Source organism: Falco naumanni, chromosome 8, assembly GCF_017639655.2.
Source record: "Falco naumanni isolate bFalNau1 chromosome 8, bFalNau1.pat, whole genome shotgun sequence".
In the NCBI taxonomy this organism is placed as follows: Eukaryota; Metazoa; Chordata; class Aves; order Falconiformes; family Falconidae; genus Falco; species Falco naumanni.
The window spans coordinates 21,082,511-21,099,656 of NC_054061.1; the positions used below are offsets into that span (position 1 = coordinate 21,082,511).

Here is a 17,146-nt window from a genome sequence, read left to right on the forward strand (position 1 = left end):
AAACATCAGATCATTTAAATGTCCCTTGTCATCATCTGAAAACCTATAGCTATAGACAATATAATACAAATCACATTTATAATTTCAAAATTTGTCTTTAATCCCCCTTCCCCTATCCAAAGCCTTTGAAAAATCAGAGCCAGAGCACCTGACTGTGGCCTGTAGGTTGGATCCAGACTGGCAATGTGCCTTAAAGGGGAGTGTGATGACAAGGCCAACATCTACGGTTAGAGAGGCCATGCTCCCTGGTACATGGGCAGTGTAGCTTAGCTTGGCCAAAATTTTCAACATCTTTGGTCACTATACCTAATCCTACTGGCTGAGTAGTCCTTGACCTGCAAAAGCCAGGGCCAGGGCTCTCTTCCCTCTTACCACTGAAGCATTCTCTGTTTTCGTGCCTTGGATTGTCTCAGGCAACAGCAAATTCTTCATCGTCTGTCCCTTCTCATCAGTGCTCCAGAGCCTGCACACAGGCAGCATAATCACTCCATATGCCCTTCTCCCAGCTTCAGGTTGTGTCCAAGCCCCGGTCAAGTATAAGCTCTGAGCAAAACCCTCTTCAAATATGTGCTGCCATGCCACGTGCAGGGCTGTCAGCCCAGCATGTGAGACATCTCAAAAGGAGCAAGGGCCCAGGCTGGGTGAGGTGAAATTGCTGCAGTTTGGCAAGAGAAAACCTCCCAGAGATGTTAGGACCCTACACAACCTGACTGATGTGAGGATGCATAAATTACATCTCTTTGCAGCTGCTGCTCCCCAGGCTCCTCCCTGCACTGTAGTCATGCATGCCGAGCAGCCAGCGCTGGGTCCCGGGCAGCTCACAGCAAGTCCAGATGACCCAGCCGGAGCATGTCTGTCTCTGGGTACACTGCCTGATCGGGGGGGGCTGTTTCATGCATGAAGCAGGATACAGAGTCTGCAGCGACAGGCTGTGAGGAAGCTCTGGAGACAAACACAGCATTCAGGGTGCTGGGGCTTGCAGAAGCCCCTAGCAGAGGTGGACCTGGCACATGCCTGTGGTTAAAGAAGGAGAGGGACTGCTCTGAACCATGAGTCAGATTTGGCCATCACAGTCAATGATAAGTTCTGTATGAACAAAGTTATCAGTAGTACCCTTACTGCCATCTGAGCATGGAATATGGAGAAGTGGGTAAAAAGGAGGTTGTGCAGTTGTCTTATGCATCAATGCCACATGCCTGGGCAATAGACGAACATCAGAAATTCTCATTTCCAAAAATAAACAGGACATCCTAGGCAGTGTTGAGACACATTGATAGAGGCCTGAGTCATAGGATACCTAAATCATGCAGGGGTGACAGGACAGAGAGCTGGAGATGAGACCTTCGTAGGAATCCAAGAGCCGAGCAGTGTCCAGAGAAGGCCATGCTCTGCCTGTCACACCTGGCGTGCAACTGGTGGAGAGCCCGCTGGAGATCCCAGCAAGCTGGGGAGGTGCTGCTCTGCAGGGCTCACTGGGGACGCAGCAGAGCTTTGCCTCCTTGGGGTGGCACTCGTGTGACACAGTGCCTTAGGGACATCCCAGCCGGCACTGGTGGAGCTGTGGGCACCTCTGGGAGTGAGGTTCCCTTGGGTGAAGGGAGTGGATTGATAACAGCATCATAGCCTTTCTGCCTCCAAGTCCTCAACCTGTCCTGGGACATTGTCCCCATGCTTGTCCTAACGTATGGCCAAGGGCTGCTCCTCCGTTCAGGCTCAAGCTGATCTTCCCCAGCGTGGAAGTGTCCTTGCAGATTACCAGGCTGAACTAGGGGGCTTGACAAATAGCTTCCCTGTACAGCTTCATAACAAAGTGAAAGAAAATCCATGTTCCCAGAACAGCTTTTCAGTCTTAGGGATAGATGCTGAAGGACTCATGCTGCTGCTGGTAACACAGCCCCAGAGTTTCTAAAAATGATGGATGATAATATTCTGTTACCAAAGGTATTGCAGTGAATTTGGTGTAATTCTGTATCAGACCTCAGTCTGACAGATAAAGGTGAATTGATTACTGAACTCAGAATTAGTGGTTGCTTAAATGAACTAATTGCACTTGCTAACAAGTAGAATGTAATCCTAAATTGATGATATATATGCAAGGCACTTTAAAGTGGTCAATTTTCCTAAGCTGAGAACAATTACAAGCATGAAATATTTGGAGGAAAAACTGAGACAAAACGTGTGTTATAAATGAGGGTTGTTTAAGAAAACTTTGATAGGCGCTGTGTCTTCCACAGCATGCACACTATTTTGAAATCATCAAACATACTCTTAGCTAAGGATCTATCATTGTTAAGGAAGAGAAAAGCAGAAATAATAACAGTAGTGAAAAAGCCAACTAGAAAAAGAAGGGATTTGGTAACAAAAGCTATGAATTAACTGTTACATAATGCAGAAACCTGGAAGGCTACTTTGAAAGACCAGTCAATGAAAATTATGTTTACCAGCATTAAGGACTATAAGAAAGTGTGCTGTATTTATACACATACATGTCAGGAATAAAATAAATGTTGTGTGTCATTTTTAGATCAAGGTGCTAAAAGAGTCTGATCTGATAGTGCAAAAAAAGTGTCCAGCCAAAGATCCATAGCTCTGGAGAAAAGCACTCTGATGGGTTTGTATCTTATAGAGATAATGGAAAACTTCTTGTTCCAGTAGTAACCAGGCACCATGTTAAATGGCACCTGGTAAACAGAAGTGCTTGTACAAATTTAGGACTAGAAAAACTACATTGAACAGTTTCATAAGACATGGGAGAGAAATCCTTTTAGGGTGTTGATATTTCATGTATATCTTTCATGTTGATATTCATGTATATATTTCATATATATCATATATAACCTGGGGACAGGTTAGGCAGACAAAGTAGGATGACATTTGTTTAGGTGAGATGGTGAATGGCAGAGAGGGGGAGACTCACTGCACTGGAATATGACAAAATATGGAAGAGACACTGCAGATCCCTTGTAGCCAGAAGAACAGCAGGCTCCCTACTGGACCTCCCAGAGTTTGCTCAAATCAGTTGCTGAGGATACAGTTTTCATACAAGAAAAGTTAGTAAAATCAGGACAAGTCAGATGCTGAGAGTGGTCGTGTCTGCTTGGGGAGCTGATTTTACATCAATGATGGGCTCTCAGGAAGACAAATGCAAATTCATACATTCAGGAACCCCCACGAGCAGAGGGAAGATGGTGACTCATGATATGCATGAAGATGGAGAGTGAACAGAGTGATCATCCAGCAGCATCAGTCTTGCCTTTTGCCAAAACCTGAAATGCCAGGGATGATGTCTCCCATATTCCAGGCTGGGATTTCCCAGGCAGAAATGCCTACAAGGGGCAGGGGATCAAAAAACCTCCGGAGCCCATCAAGATTTCTTTTGCCTGAGTGAGAGGGGTGACTAATCCTCGCACAAGAGATTCATGCTGTGCAGTTTCATCTTGGGACTTCCAGAGAGCACTGGAGATCATGGTGGGCATGGTTGGAAACCCACTTGTTATGGGGATGGAGCATTTCAAACTTAGGCATTAGTTAAGAGACTTTTAAAATTGTCAGGTGAGGTTTATAAACCTTGTGGTGTTGTAGGGTAAATGGTCCTGGCTTCTCCACTTGGAGCAATGCAGGAGCAGAGCTGGGGCTGCATGGCAGCCAGCCTTGCAGCAACTTTGGACCTCAGGTTTATCAGTGGATTCCACAGGGGTACCTGGCCATGAACAATCTCAGGACCACAAGCTCCCATCTTTTTCCAGGGATCTGCCTCTCCCATCAGCCTAGCTAGGGTGTTTCCATGGTCTGTACAGTGTAGCTCCTGTTAACTTTCGTGCCTGTCATGAGGTCTGCAGAGTTTAGGTGTGGTGCCCGGAAGACCCCCAGATGTGTGCTTTCATTTGCTTGGGGGGTGCCCCCCTTGATGTCAGTGTGGAAGAAAGGTGGCCTCTCCCTATGTTGCTCCTGCTTCCCCACAGAACTCATGTCACAGGTGGCAAACGGCATCTGCACGCTCACATGCACATCCCAGCATTAAACAGCATGCCCAAAATTGTAATAGTTTAGGAGATTTCTTAATTAAAAAAACCCAAACAAAACATTATGACATGTGCAAGGCATCTAACACCAATCTACCAGCAATCCAGGGAAAATCTTAGTACTGTTACTGTTAGGAGTGTCTCATAAATGTTAAGGACAAGCACACCACCCTGCTTGAGGGATGACAGGAGGTTTTTCTCTGAATCCAGCTGTTGATCTGCTCATTCCCAGAAGCAGAATGATTGATAACCCAGTTATTCGGAACCCACTAGTGGATGTATTCTTAGAAACTAGAACCTCATTTTCTCACGCTGCAAAATGTCGCTTCCTAGGGCTGGCTGTGCAGAAATTGGATTTTGTTACTTGCCTTCAGACCTGAACAGTACAATGGACTGATGAATATTGATTGTGCTTTTTTTTTTTTTTTTTTTTTTGTTCTGTTGTTGTTAAAGCACCCTAACCTGGTAATTGGTTGATTACAAATACATTAGAATTGATCAGAGAGAGGAGTAGGACAGACTTTTGTGATGGTGTAATGCGGATCCTGTCTCTTGGATGAAGGAACTCTGAGGGAGGCTAGCAGTCCCACACTTGGATTCGTCCGGCTGCTTACTGCCCTTGTCCCTGGCCACAAGATCCATTTCATGTCTCTCCAGCACAGTAACCTTCATTCACACTTGGGTTTGTTGGATAACTCCTGAGTATAGCTGCAGGGTGGCTCATTACATGGTTCATTACCAATACTATCCCTGGCAAACAACCCCGTGTGCTGTGCTGTGGGGTATCCCTTCTGGAAGAATATACGGCCGTGTTCTGCTGAGCTACTCTAGGACATTATTTAATCTAATGGCTGTACTTCAGTGTTTGGATGTATGGCTATACATTGTAATGATGTTTTTAATTTGAGGTATTGGGGATTTGTCTGCTCACTCAGCAGTGTGCATCCTCTGGAACAAGCTTTCAAAGAGGCACAGAAGTCTAGGGAGAGGGTTTCTCCAAGCAATCAGGAAGCCATTGTCTGTCTTGGAACATGCGTCTGGGGCAGCCACCAAACCCTTCTTCCTCGGCCTAAAGGTCCAGCTTGGGACTGCTCCCTCTGTGTGCTGCTGAGGGATCCCTCGGTCCCCTGCGGGCTGTCAGAAGGGAGGACAGTGCATGCAAGTGGTGCTCTGGGCACCATGAGACACAAGGCTGAGGGCAGGCAGGCAGCATGCATCCCTGTGAAGCAGTCAGGCAAATGGGTGAGCATCCTGGGTCGTGTGGGTTGTCAAGATGTGGGTGATCCCAGTGCAGAGGTGTGGGCCAGCTCCAGGTGAAGGATCCTGGCAGCTGTGCACTGCCATGGCTCCTCAGGCTGAGAAACTGCAGGCTTGTGCTCCAGCTGGGCAACTTGAACCAAAGAGCACCCACCACCTCTCACCTGCGCGCCCATAGAAACCCCTGTTGCATTATAGCCACCAAATGGCCAAGAGGTAGTGTTTTCCCTACAACGCTGTATGTGCAAGTAAGACAGGCCCTAAAACAGGGAAGGTTTTGTGTCCCTGTGCATCTCCACCCTCTACCGTGTCTCCAGCTGTCTCAGTCAGCCAGATGCCTGTGCTAGACTTTAGACAGACAAAACTGTTGCCTTTGCATCCAAGACCTGTCAGGAGTGAGGTGCATCAGGCTTGCCAAGGAAGGTCCCAGTGATGGTAAGCAGGCGTGTGGTCCAGCCCAGCATGGTGGAGGTGACTCTGGAGCCAGCTGGGCAAGCAGGCACATGGGCAGCACTGCTGCAGCTTTGGTTGTGGGGGGTGGGATGTGATGTGATGCAATGAGATGGGGTTGCAGCAGGTGGGAGTGCCCAGAGGCACAGAGCAAGCTGACCTGCAGTGCTGGGGTCTGAACCAGGGTGGGTCCTTGAGGTATTTCCAGTGCTGTACGTGTGCGTACGGAAGCGTGTCAGTTGTTAACAATGGTGTAAGTATTTGGCAGCCTTTCAACCCAAAACTTCAAGCCAGTCTCAGCTTGAAAAAGCAACAATTTGGTGGCAGGAGGCAGAGCTGTCCCCCAGAGCTTTGCAAGTGTGTGTGGGGCAACGAGCCCCAGCACCCCGGGGGATATTGTTGGCAGCTTCCGTGCAGCCAGAGCAGGAGTGGAGCCTCCCAGGCAAGTGCCAGGTCTGCTCCTGCCTGTACTCCTCAAGGGGCTTTGCTAGCAAGGGCTTTATTGCATCCTTTCACTGGGTCTATTCACCATCATTCTCTGCCGCCGCCTCCTCTCCGCGTCCCCTCCCACCCTGCCTTTGCTGGATCCCCAGCAGTCTCTTGACACCTTGGGGGAAGGCTGGGAGGTGTAACCATCGCCAGCAAGAGCGAGGCAGAGCAGGAGGGAAGGGAGAAGGAAGCCAATAACGGGGAGGTCTAGGAAGGCAGTGGAGGGGGAGGGACGGGGCCACTCCTCCGTCGGTGGGACTGCAGATTATTTTGCATGGATTGTTGAAGAGAAAAGGGAGCTGCATTTGTGAAGGGACCAAAAAATAAACAGCTCATTGCTTGGGTAAGTGCAAATGCGAGCTCCCCTGCTCTCATTGTCATGCGGTACATTGATCCTCCATCATATTTCGCTTAGTTATACCGTTTGGATTCTTATTACGATTATTTGATGCAGCAGCTGTATGCTTCAGTTGCTAGAGATTGAATCTTCCTGATACGTGTGTGTGTATGTGTGTGTGTGTGTGTGTGTGCCTATGCATGCATGTGGAAAGATGCCCATTCTCTGAATATACATTGACACATTTTTCCAGCTCTCAGTGCGGTGTGTCATTTATACTACAGCATGCCGTACACACACACACACACAAATGGTGTTTGCTGTTACTGATTTTAAAATCTGTTCATCCATGCAATTATTGAAAGAGCAAGACTGTTCAGCAGCTAAAAATTAAAGGAGGGCTCTTAAATCACAGTCCTCATTGGAAGTGGGCTACTTTTCTTTATCCTGAGCCAGACACACTCAGTATTATGTTTTATAACAAAGCTACATTTAAAGATCAATTCGACAGTGGTTATTGCATTCAAATTACATGGTTGTCATGGAGATGGTACAGAGAAGCTGAAGTGATATGACTGCATCTGGACTGGAGTGGGGCTTCACTGCCGAGTGAGAGCCTGCCTTGCCTCCCATGTCTTTTTGTCTCTGCTAGGTTACAATTTCTTTTAATCCTGAATGAAGCAGTACCGTATTAGAGGATTTAGAGGTCGAGCTGCTGTGATGGGTGTGTGTTGCCCCCGTTCAGCACTGTGTTATTATTGTAATTGTTATATTAGCATCTGTGTCTGCCTGAATTTCTTCTACAAGTCTGGGGAGGAGGAAGGCGTGAGAAGGACAGATAGTTTTCCAAGCACAGCTAGGGCTGGGAGTTCTTTCCAAAAAGATACCTGCCATGCTCACACCTCCTTGCTGGCTCCCACGTCTTGGGGGACAAAAGGGAAAGGATTCTCTGATTTTAGCCATGTTTATCTTCCATTTTCCTGCCTCAACTTTGAGGATACGAGGAGCCAGTCACCTGCTCATCACTGTATCAGGGATGTGGCACTGGGTTTTTGTTATTGTATTTGTTTCCTTTGCAACTGGTAATATGAATGTGTTGGCAGTTGGGAAAGAAAATCCATAATTTATGAGAACGAAATTTTCCTGCCTGAGGCTAGCTAGAATACAAAGAGTATATCTGTGGGAAGGGCATGTTATATGTTACAGATGTGTATTTCTCTAGTGGCTGGGAGTAAATCACACTATTGTGCTCATCTTCATTATTTTGGGTGTTAGGCTGGCTTTAGTCAATATTTAATCCGAGCTCATTGTGTGCTCAAACAATAAATGTGCAATTTGGAGCCCAACTTTACATCTATAAAATGCTTTGGGTATGCATGTGGCATTGTCTCCATAAATGCAATTTCACCCTTTTCTGTAAGACCAAGCCCATTGTGGGGATGTAAATATAGTAAAAGGCACTGGTGGAAACAAGCCCATCAGAATGGCAGTGTTTCTCTAATTGTATCACTAAACATAAGAGAGAATTAATTACTAGGATAAACAGAGCTTTGTAGCTGTTGGATCAGGTTAATATTTGCATGGAGTTTCAGGCCTGCATTATAGTAGCTAGTATTACAGTTTAAATTCCCCCCATGCCAGTAGGTAATGTTTTTAGCCAGAAGTGTAGCATATTATCATCAGATATTTTCGTATTACAAGTATGCTAAATCCCCATGTCCTTGTCAAATTGTCCATTGCAACTGCTCCGAAGTGTGTGATTCAGCTAGGATTTTCTTTAATGTGATTTTTCCTGTACAAGAGTCCAAGCAAACAATGGATAAAGTCTGGAAGTGGGCAGCCAAGCCCAGAGGGGAAGTCTGAGAGATGGCTGATTCACAAAATGGATGGTACTCATTTTGTCTCTTCTTTCCCCCTAAAAGTTAGGCGCAAGTAGAGTTGAAGTGGGTGGTTTTTCCCTGGAGATCCCCTTGGATCCATAAGGCTGGAAGCCACACAGTTCTCAATCAATACTAAGTTCTCTCCTATCTCAGGGCATTACTGCTCTTGGCCCATCCCAGGACATGGCTGTATTCTTCTCTGGGGAAACTGTGGCTTGGAATGGTCAAGTGACTTTGCCAAGGTGGCAGCGGCAGCGCTGGCCAGAGGAGCAAGAGTTTTGCCAGCAAGATCCTCTCTCGGACCGTCAGGCCCCTTCAGTATCCAGATGGTGCAGTCCTGTTTGTAGGTGCAGTGGGAAGATGGTGGTGATGGAAAGCAGCACTGGTTCATGGAGACTGGGTGGATGGAGGAAGGGTGCTCTTTGCTGAGGCCACCCATTAGAGCTGCAAAGCAGGTGGCCAGAGGGAGTTGAGCAGTTTTACACCAGCATCTGTGGTGTCCAAGGTGAGGACACGCTCCTCCGATCCAACCTACAGGGTAACTGAAATGAAAACCACTATGTGACCTATCGCATGGCTTTTCACATGGTGTTGAACACTTGGCACTTGGCAGGAGGTATCCACATTATTTCTCTTCACGGTTGCACCCAGGTCTGAGTGTGAAGCCTTTACAGATGTCTTGGCTTTCTGCTCTCCCCTCTGATGCTGCTCAAAGTTCATCGCCCATGCTGTGATACCCCGTATTGCTCTTCTTGACTTCAGCCTATAGCCCCAATCCCTTTTCTTCACTTCATCCCATCATCCAACACCTCTTTGTCCCCTTCCTCCATGGAATTTCTCACTGATGAGGATCCCTCCATCCAGTGTTGCCATAAGCTGCAGCCCATGCCATGATCTATGTGCTATGCTTGTCATGAGGCACGCGGTGCTGAGCATGTCAGGTTTAAAGGCACTGAAACAAAAAGCCTCCTTTGAAGTCCGCAGTGCTTTCACCATCTGTGGAGTTGCCCCAGGCGGTGTCAGTGGTTCTGCCCAAAGCTGGAGTTGGTCCTTGTTACCAGAAGGAAATGAAAAGGCCTGCTCGGCTCACATATCTGCGTGTGGCCCTGCTGACTCGCACAGGTTGATGGTGTTGCCAGAAGGATGCTCTCTGGGCTGGGAGGGGGCTGTTGCTACTGCCATCAGAGTGCTGGCTGCTGGCAGAGTGATTCCTTGCTGAGGTGGAGGTTGTACACAAGCAGTAACTGGAGTGGGTGATCTACTCCTGTAAATGGCCACTTCTCTTGAGGTTGCTGCTTGCTCTGCTAGTTGACAGTCTCTGCCATGTAGACACCTCCTTGCCAGATTTTCTGAGGGTGAAAACATCCTCCTTGCATCCCTTTCAGCAGTGAAATGCCTCTTCCAAGAATGTGCTGGGACAGGGTCCATGTGAGGCTCAGTGCTTACATGCTCCAAAGTCAAAGCATAAAACTCAGTTCTTTCGACCTTTTTTTTTTTTTTTTTTTTTTTTTAACACTTTGGGGATGTTTTTTTAAACCCAGCTCCTCAGTGCTTTCAGCACAAATGCATCACAAATCTGAGTAAAATTTAGCTGACCTATAACTGCAATTTTTGGCCAATGAACAGTCTTTGAAAAAGAATGTCACATGGTTCTGGGAAAGAGCCTCATAAAGGTGGAGAGGAAGCTCACTGTGGTACTGGTACTTGGTCTCACCAAGCTGTCCTCCAGCACCTGACCTGAAACTGGATAGTCCAAGGACAGCTTGGTGAAATATCCATGTGCTGCTCTATATCAAGCAGGACCTGCTGGCTCCAGGTATCCTCCTGGATAGCATCCTTCACAGCAAGCCCCCATCCCACTTGCAGAGGTCTCTGTCCACTCTGTGTGTGGCCACTTGATGTTGGCTGATGAAAGGGAGGATGGCACTTTCCCCAGTTCACCTGCAGCCTCTCCCTGTTGCATATCCTGAAGCAGCATCATTTCTTCCCACACATCCTGGCAGATGGATCTGGCAGAATTGGTTGAGGTCTGTACCCAGCGCAGCATGAGGCCCTGCTCCCAGCCCAGAGCCCACCTCAGGTGGGGGTCTGCTTGTACCAGGCTCTGTGTGTTTGCTGCTCCAAAGGGCACTGGGTGCCCTGGCAGTGGAAGTGGATGGAGGCCTGGTGTTCTGGGCACTTTCTAGGAACAAAAGCAACCTATGACACAGCCTGCCCAAGCATGACACAAGCATGCAGGGAACAGAGGTGGTTTCTGGTCAGAAGGGGATACACAATGCAGGGGGATTTTGCTAAATTAAAAATATATATTTGTCTTTGCTGGTACAACAGAAGCTAGGGGAGCAGGCAAGGGAACACTGAGAAAGCTTTATTTAATTAGATTATGAGGCCCAAAGGCTTCAGACTCAGAAAAAAAAAAGAAATTATTTTTGTAATTGAGGATGGGGTTTCTGCCAAGTGCTGCTTTAATGAGTGTTTAGGTTTTATCTCATAAGTTAGCAACACCAGGCAAGGGCAGCTATTCAAACCACCCCTCACCAGAGTCTCTAGCTTGCCAAGGTAGGAGCTGGTTGCCAGCATCTGGGAACATTAACCTGCCTTTCGAGGAAAGGACATCCTGTGTCCTTTCAAAGCTATTTATCCAGGTCTCCTGGTATTCTTTCACTGTTAAAGCTCTCTTTCTTCCCCAGGTCTCAAGAGGCAGCTTTCTCCATTGCATAGGTGTGAAAACTGAGGTAGCAGATAATCACAGGGTGGTTTTTCCACCCAGAAGTAGAGAGATTCCACTTACCGTGGCAGCTGAGGTGGTTTCCTTCAATGGTTCCTTCCTCGGGGCCGGCGGGATGGGTGCCAGGTGCTGCTGGCCCAAGGCCCTGTTGTAGCCCTCCAGTGGCCTCGGCTGGGTGGCCGTGCAGGGGGACAGCCCAGCTGGCTCTGTGCCACTCCGGCCCCTGCCCAGCCACGCTGGTTCCTTCAGCCCGGGCAGCCCCCACCGCACATGGAGCCAGTCACAGGCATGGCAGCAGCAACAGGGTGTCCTTGTCCATGGCCAGCCTGGTTCGCTGAACTGGGATGGGGTGTGGGGGCTGCTGGGCTGAGATACCCTCAGCCACCCCCCTGCCTGGACTTTGGAGGGCTGTGCTGTGCTGTTCTGAGCTGTGCTAGGATGGGGTGGGCTGAGCTGTGCTGTGCTATCCTGAGCTGTGCTGGGGTGGGATGGGCTGAGCTGGGATTGGCTGAGCTGGGCTGGACTGGGCTGTTCTGGGCACGGCTGAACTGGGCTGTGCTGAGCTTGGCCAGGCTGTTCTGAGCTGTGCTGGGCTGTTCTGAGCTGTGCAGTGATGGGGTGGGCTGAGGGTCATAAGCCTGAAGGCTTGACTCTGCTGGTCTGCCGTGTCCTTTGCTCTCCAGCCCCACCTGCCCAGTACATCTGTGAGCCCACGCTGGTGTCTGCCCATGGAGCTGGGAGCAGTGGGGCTCCTGCAGAAGAGCCATTGCTACTGTAAGATGCCTTCTGCAGCCCCTGCACCATGTTGCCTTGCCACTCTGCTCCTTCCCACCCTGAGAGATGAAGCGTCCTCTCTCCCAGACCTGCTGTTCCTGCTCACCATCAAACCTGCAGGCTCATCAGCCTCCCTTGTGCCTCCTGGCCAAGGAGCCTGCCAGGAGCTGGGGCAAAGGACCGCTTCATCTGCCCAGCAGATGTCTTGAGCCCAGCAGTGCAGGAAAGGACAGCTCACAACTGTCTTTAAAACCAGAAAATCATCCCACCTGTCAGTCCAGCCCTCAGTTTTAGGCTCCATCTCATTAGGAGTTGTTTTGAAAGGATTAAGGCAAGTGATGAGTGGTTTTAAGACGCTGTACATCCCTGTTGCAGGGAGTATTTCTGAGGTGATTAGAAGCGCCTGTCTGCAAGGCACTAAGGCATCTCCAAATCATTTATTAACCCTTTATGAACTATTTATGAATGTGCTTCATAATAAAGCATGACCTTCTCATTTGCGCCCCTTCATTGGGTGGTCCTTCTTGTCTGCTCCTCACAGGCAGCTGTCAGCTTCCTGAGCAGCATCTGTGCCCACCACAGCCATGGAGCCTGTCTTGCATCACTTCTGTCAGGGATGGTGCCTGCTCCTGCAGGTGCTTACCAGTGTCCATGCTATCCACAGCACCTGGGTGCTGTGCAAGTTTGTTCAGTGCACATACAGCTGGACCTGCCTCTGATGCAGCATTCCACAACATGGGACACTAGGATGGGCATTATCCCTCACCACACAAATCACAAGACTGTTTTAAAAGAGCAAGACATTTTTATCCCAAGCTTTTGGAGCTGCCTCTTTTTACCACTGTGAGCTCTGGTGTTCTCCCAGCTTCCTCCACAGTCTTCTCATTTTTGTGCGTAAGAAGGGGGAGAGCTGGGTGTTCAGGTGTGGCTTCAGAGTGCTTGGATTTCCCATGTGCACCTGGTGTGAGAACTGTGATAATGTTGAGAGGAGGTGGCTCTGCATTGCTTGGTGGGAGTCTTGGACCAGAGCTGCCTGAGGTCCAGGAGCAGAGTAAGAACCCCAGGTGAAGTGCAGGAGACTTGGATGTGCAATATCACAACAAAGTAACAGCATGATAGCAACACCTAAAATGCAGATGTGTTACTATTACTGCCATCAGACTAAGAGAGAACAAAAGTGGCCACAAAATTGCAGCAGCTCCTGGTAGATGTAGGGAACGATCCTGTAGCAGAACCGTGTGCTTTAATGACTAGGTGTTTTTTGTAAGCACAAACAGAATGGTAGAGAATCCACTACACGTATAACAGCAAACTGTAAGGAGTGCACCTTGGTGACACTGTCCCTTTAATTTTGCACACTACAAAAATCAGAGATTCCCAGTCTTAGACGTACAATGTGTAGCTTGCACAGTTTTCTCAGGCTCCATGCTCCCACAGCAAGCCTAATTGCCACTCCTCTTGTGCCACTATGTCACTGTGTCATCCAATGAACCAGGCTGAACAGCATTAATTGCCTGAACCTTTATTTCATCTTTACAACACACTTACTTCTGGCAGGCCCCTCTGGCTTCTCTGTGCATTGGTGAAGACTCAGCCCAGGATGTAATTCATCAGTTCCCAAAATCATTGCCTGATTCATAAATACAATGATGTCTAAGGAGCAAGAGGAGAGCCGTGAGAATTCTGTACTTTAACAAAGCCCACTAAAAGGCAAAATTACCTACTGCTGTCTGGTGTAGCAACACTGAAGCCTTGTCACAAGACCTAGTGCAGGGCGCCTTGCACATTGGGAAGCTAGAAGAGGCTCTGGGTCCCAGAGCAGCTTTAGTCAAAACAGTGCACTGTCCTGATGCAATTACATCACCCTGATGGTGCTTCTTGCTCTTCTTATAATTCCCTTTTGGAGAAGAAATGGCCTTGTCCCTATAAAGCACCTTTACGTCAGTGTAGGAGCATGCCTGTTAGAGCTACACTCCTTCATCAGTAAAATCATACTCCTATTGGCATGGTTATCCAGCACATCCATTAAGGGCAGATGAAACCTCTGCACAGGAGCTGCAAAATGGCTCCATCAGGTTTTCAGTATGCTTTCTGGCCAACTTGCTTAGTTCTCAAAACAAGTCAGCTTCAACATTTCATGCTGCTCAAAGGTGTCCATGCTTAGGGAAATAATTTTTTGTCATGTTGGAAAATGATGTTCCTGGGGGCTGTTGCTCCCAGGGTCCTCCCAACAACAGCCATTCCAAAATGGAGAAACTCACTCATAAAATCTCACTGATTATTCCTGAAGCACCTGTTTTCTCCAGTTGAAAACACAGCAGTGTAACCTGGATCTGCTTTGAACTGTCTGTGGGAAGAAAAAGGATGACTTGCAGTTTCAGAAAGGTGTGTTCCTTACTCATTAGCTGTGCTGTAAAAGCAGAAGCCTGTCTGTGGAGAGCTAACAACCCTGGCAGCTGAAGGGTGACCTCTGCTCTCAGTTGGGCGATCTCTGCTCATTTCTGTGCGTCTGGATTCCCAGCGCTGCTGGACTCTGTATCCCTTGGGCTGGAGTCCATTTGCCTTCAACCAACTTGTCTACCAACTTCTTTGGACAGAGCAGCACTGCAAAGATCTGGTGTCTTACTAGTCCTCTGTCAGGAAAGGATTTCTTCTCTATCCCCCCACATGAGAGGTTTATTGATGTGTTGGAGTGTGAAGAGAAGTTTACCTCCCCTTCAAAACTCCATCTTATTCTGTAATACTGGTCTCCATCATGCTTCTCCTAGTGGGCAAGTAGGCTTGCCTGCTGCCTCCTGAAATCTTGTTAAGGTCTTGCAGTGAGGCGTTGCATAGGTTTAGTGTAGATGGCATGGCAGGAATTTTCCTTTTCTGGGGTCTGAGTCAGCTGCCAGACCTGTTTTATTATTTTGGGTACGGGGAGAATGTAGGGAAGGAGGATCAAAGCAAAGGGAGGGAAAAAGTGGGGAAGAAGGATGTTTCCATTTATGGGTTATGAGACGCAGTTACAGCTCTCGTGGACTTTTATGGAAGGTAACCCTAGCTGTGGGGAAAGCTGGGTTTTAATGAATTCAATTACAGTGCTGCGCAGAACTGAGTGGAAAGGCCCCATAAGCAGCCTGATTTTATAATAAAACCTACAGACAACCAGGACACAAGCCCAGTTTACAGTCATCCAAGGTATAAAGCTCCCTCTCAAGAGAAGGTAAGCACCAGAGCAAATAGGCAGAGGTGAGGATGGAGCCAGCTCTGAGCTGAGCTAAGAAACTCTGCTGTTCACAATCAAAGAGGAATAAGGTTTGTCTGGAAGTACCCTATGAAAACTCCTATCCTGAACAGCAAGGACTGATAACAAACTTAGTTCTACACTAAGGCAGAGTTGGAGCCACTGGGACCCACCTGTTTCCCAGGTAGGCACCCTGCTCTCAAGCTGTCTTCTGAGCTGCAGGAGCTGCCTGAAGGTTGGGTGCCGGGGCACAGACAGCCTCTGCGCTTTTTCCCCTGCCTTTGCTCCCATGCCAGCGAAGGGGTGGCAGGGACCCTTGCACATGCGGGAGTCTTTTGATGTCCCTGTGACCCACCTTTACACCCGCAGGCTTTACATCTGTGCTGGCCTATGCCTTGAGCTCCTGCAGCAAACCACTACCTTGGTCAGATCCACTTAGCGGGAGCATTGTCTTACGAAGGCAGGATCGACAGCCCTGTGGGAGATGCCCTCTTCCTCCTTCACCTAAGATGCAGTAAAAATTTGCCCTCCTTTGCTGTTCCCTCTCTGGAGACTCCTGAGCCACAGGATTCCTGTGAATTGCAGTGGTTTCCTGCAGGCGGAGCCCATGGGGAGCCCTCTGAGCTCTCCAAGGGCGTCAAGGCTTGCTTTTGCAGGAGCAGGGATCTAAGGGTCCGACAGACCCTGCTGGCTGCTCTATCACTGATAGGACCTTTGTCCTTCCATAGGCAAACTTGGAAGCCCTGGGTGGGGTTTTAAAGCAGCCTGTTCCAGGAAGAATACAGCCCTGACATACTGTCTAGAATAGAGGGATGTTCAGGTCTGTGTTCATCAGCTTCCCGGACCTTCCATCTCAAGCTTACGCTTCTTCTGGGGAACTCATAAACTCACTGTCCTTATGCTTTGGCCCAGTTTTTCATGGAAGCTTAGGCAACTCCTACCACTTCACCAAGATGCAAAGTGATGGTGCAGTCCAGGCTTTCACCACTGTAGGCTTCAGACTGTGACTCTGTTTCCCCCATGAAAAGGTCCATTTTGCATGATGCACACACAGGGCTAGAGGAAGGTTCAGTGCACGAAGTGCTGTCTAGCCAGGGTGTCAGTACAAAGAAGGGAACATGTGAAAAATGCTAAGTATATTCTTTTATTTTCCCCCTTTAAGTAACCGCATAAGAGTGCAAACAGAAAGCTGTTAAGAATTTTAAGACTCAGTTTATTGTTTTCTATAGGCAAAAAACTGTCATTGTTTCCCCAAGATGAAGTTTTGTAGGAGTCATTTGGATCTGAACGTTTACTAATTGCTCTGGGGACTCTAATAAAAACTCAAAATAAGGAGCTGTAGGATTTGGCTTCAAGAAGAAGTATGTTCAATGCACAGTGATTTTTGATTACCCAGAGGCTCTTTTTTTAGCATGTAGCTGGTTTATTTTAGCCTGTGGTGTATGTTTTATCCATGGTCTTTTTTCTACATTGGAAGTGCAGGATATAGGACCTGAAGTTTAAACTGTCGGTGATTGCTGGAAACCACGGGGACAGCGTACTGCCCATGAGCACTGACTAGCAGTGCCCCAGGGGCTCTCTAAAGCAAAACACTAGCATCAGTGAGTGCTCAGATTTCCTTGCTGACCCAAGGTTTCTTTCAGGCCAGGCGCGTGCTGGCGTGCAGTGACACCCAGTCAGGAGAGCTGACACCCTGGCCCTGGCATGGCAGGCTGGCCCTGGTGACTCTCACAGGTGGCTCCCTGAAGCCTGGTCTGGGGTTCCCACAGCACCACACTGGCCCTTGTCCAGCCCGAGTCCTCACTGCCTGGGGATGTGGGCTGGAGCAGAGAGTACGCAGACCTGACCCCAGGATGGGTGTCCAGTCCTTCCCCATCTGGAGCATCTCTCTCGCTCCTGCCAGCCCTCCCCCCACAGGGCACAGAGCAGTGCACTTCTACCAGGTTTCCAGGAGCAAGAGAACTACAAGGTTGAATGCTTTGC

The 17,146-nt window shown here is 48.5% G+C and overlaps 1 protein-coding gene across 4 annotated transcripts in view; it reads left to right on the plus strand.

Annotated features, from left to right (window-relative positions):
- Window positions 1-17,146, plus strand: part of PSD2 (pleckstrin and Sec7 domain containing 2) — a 78,716-nt gene that overhangs the window by 10,833 nt on the left and 50,737 nt on the right. The window contains exon 1 of one of the 4 annotated variants that reach the window (XM_040603745.1): window positions 6,427-6,561. The exons of 2 other annotated variants lie outside the window; for them this stretch is intronic. The gene's annotated coding sequence lies outside the window, so the exon portion shown is untranslated. Of the gene's footprint in view, window positions 1-6,426; window positions 6,562-17,146 lie in introns of those variants that run through there. One more of the 4 variants, XM_040603744.1, reaches the window with a different exon arrangement.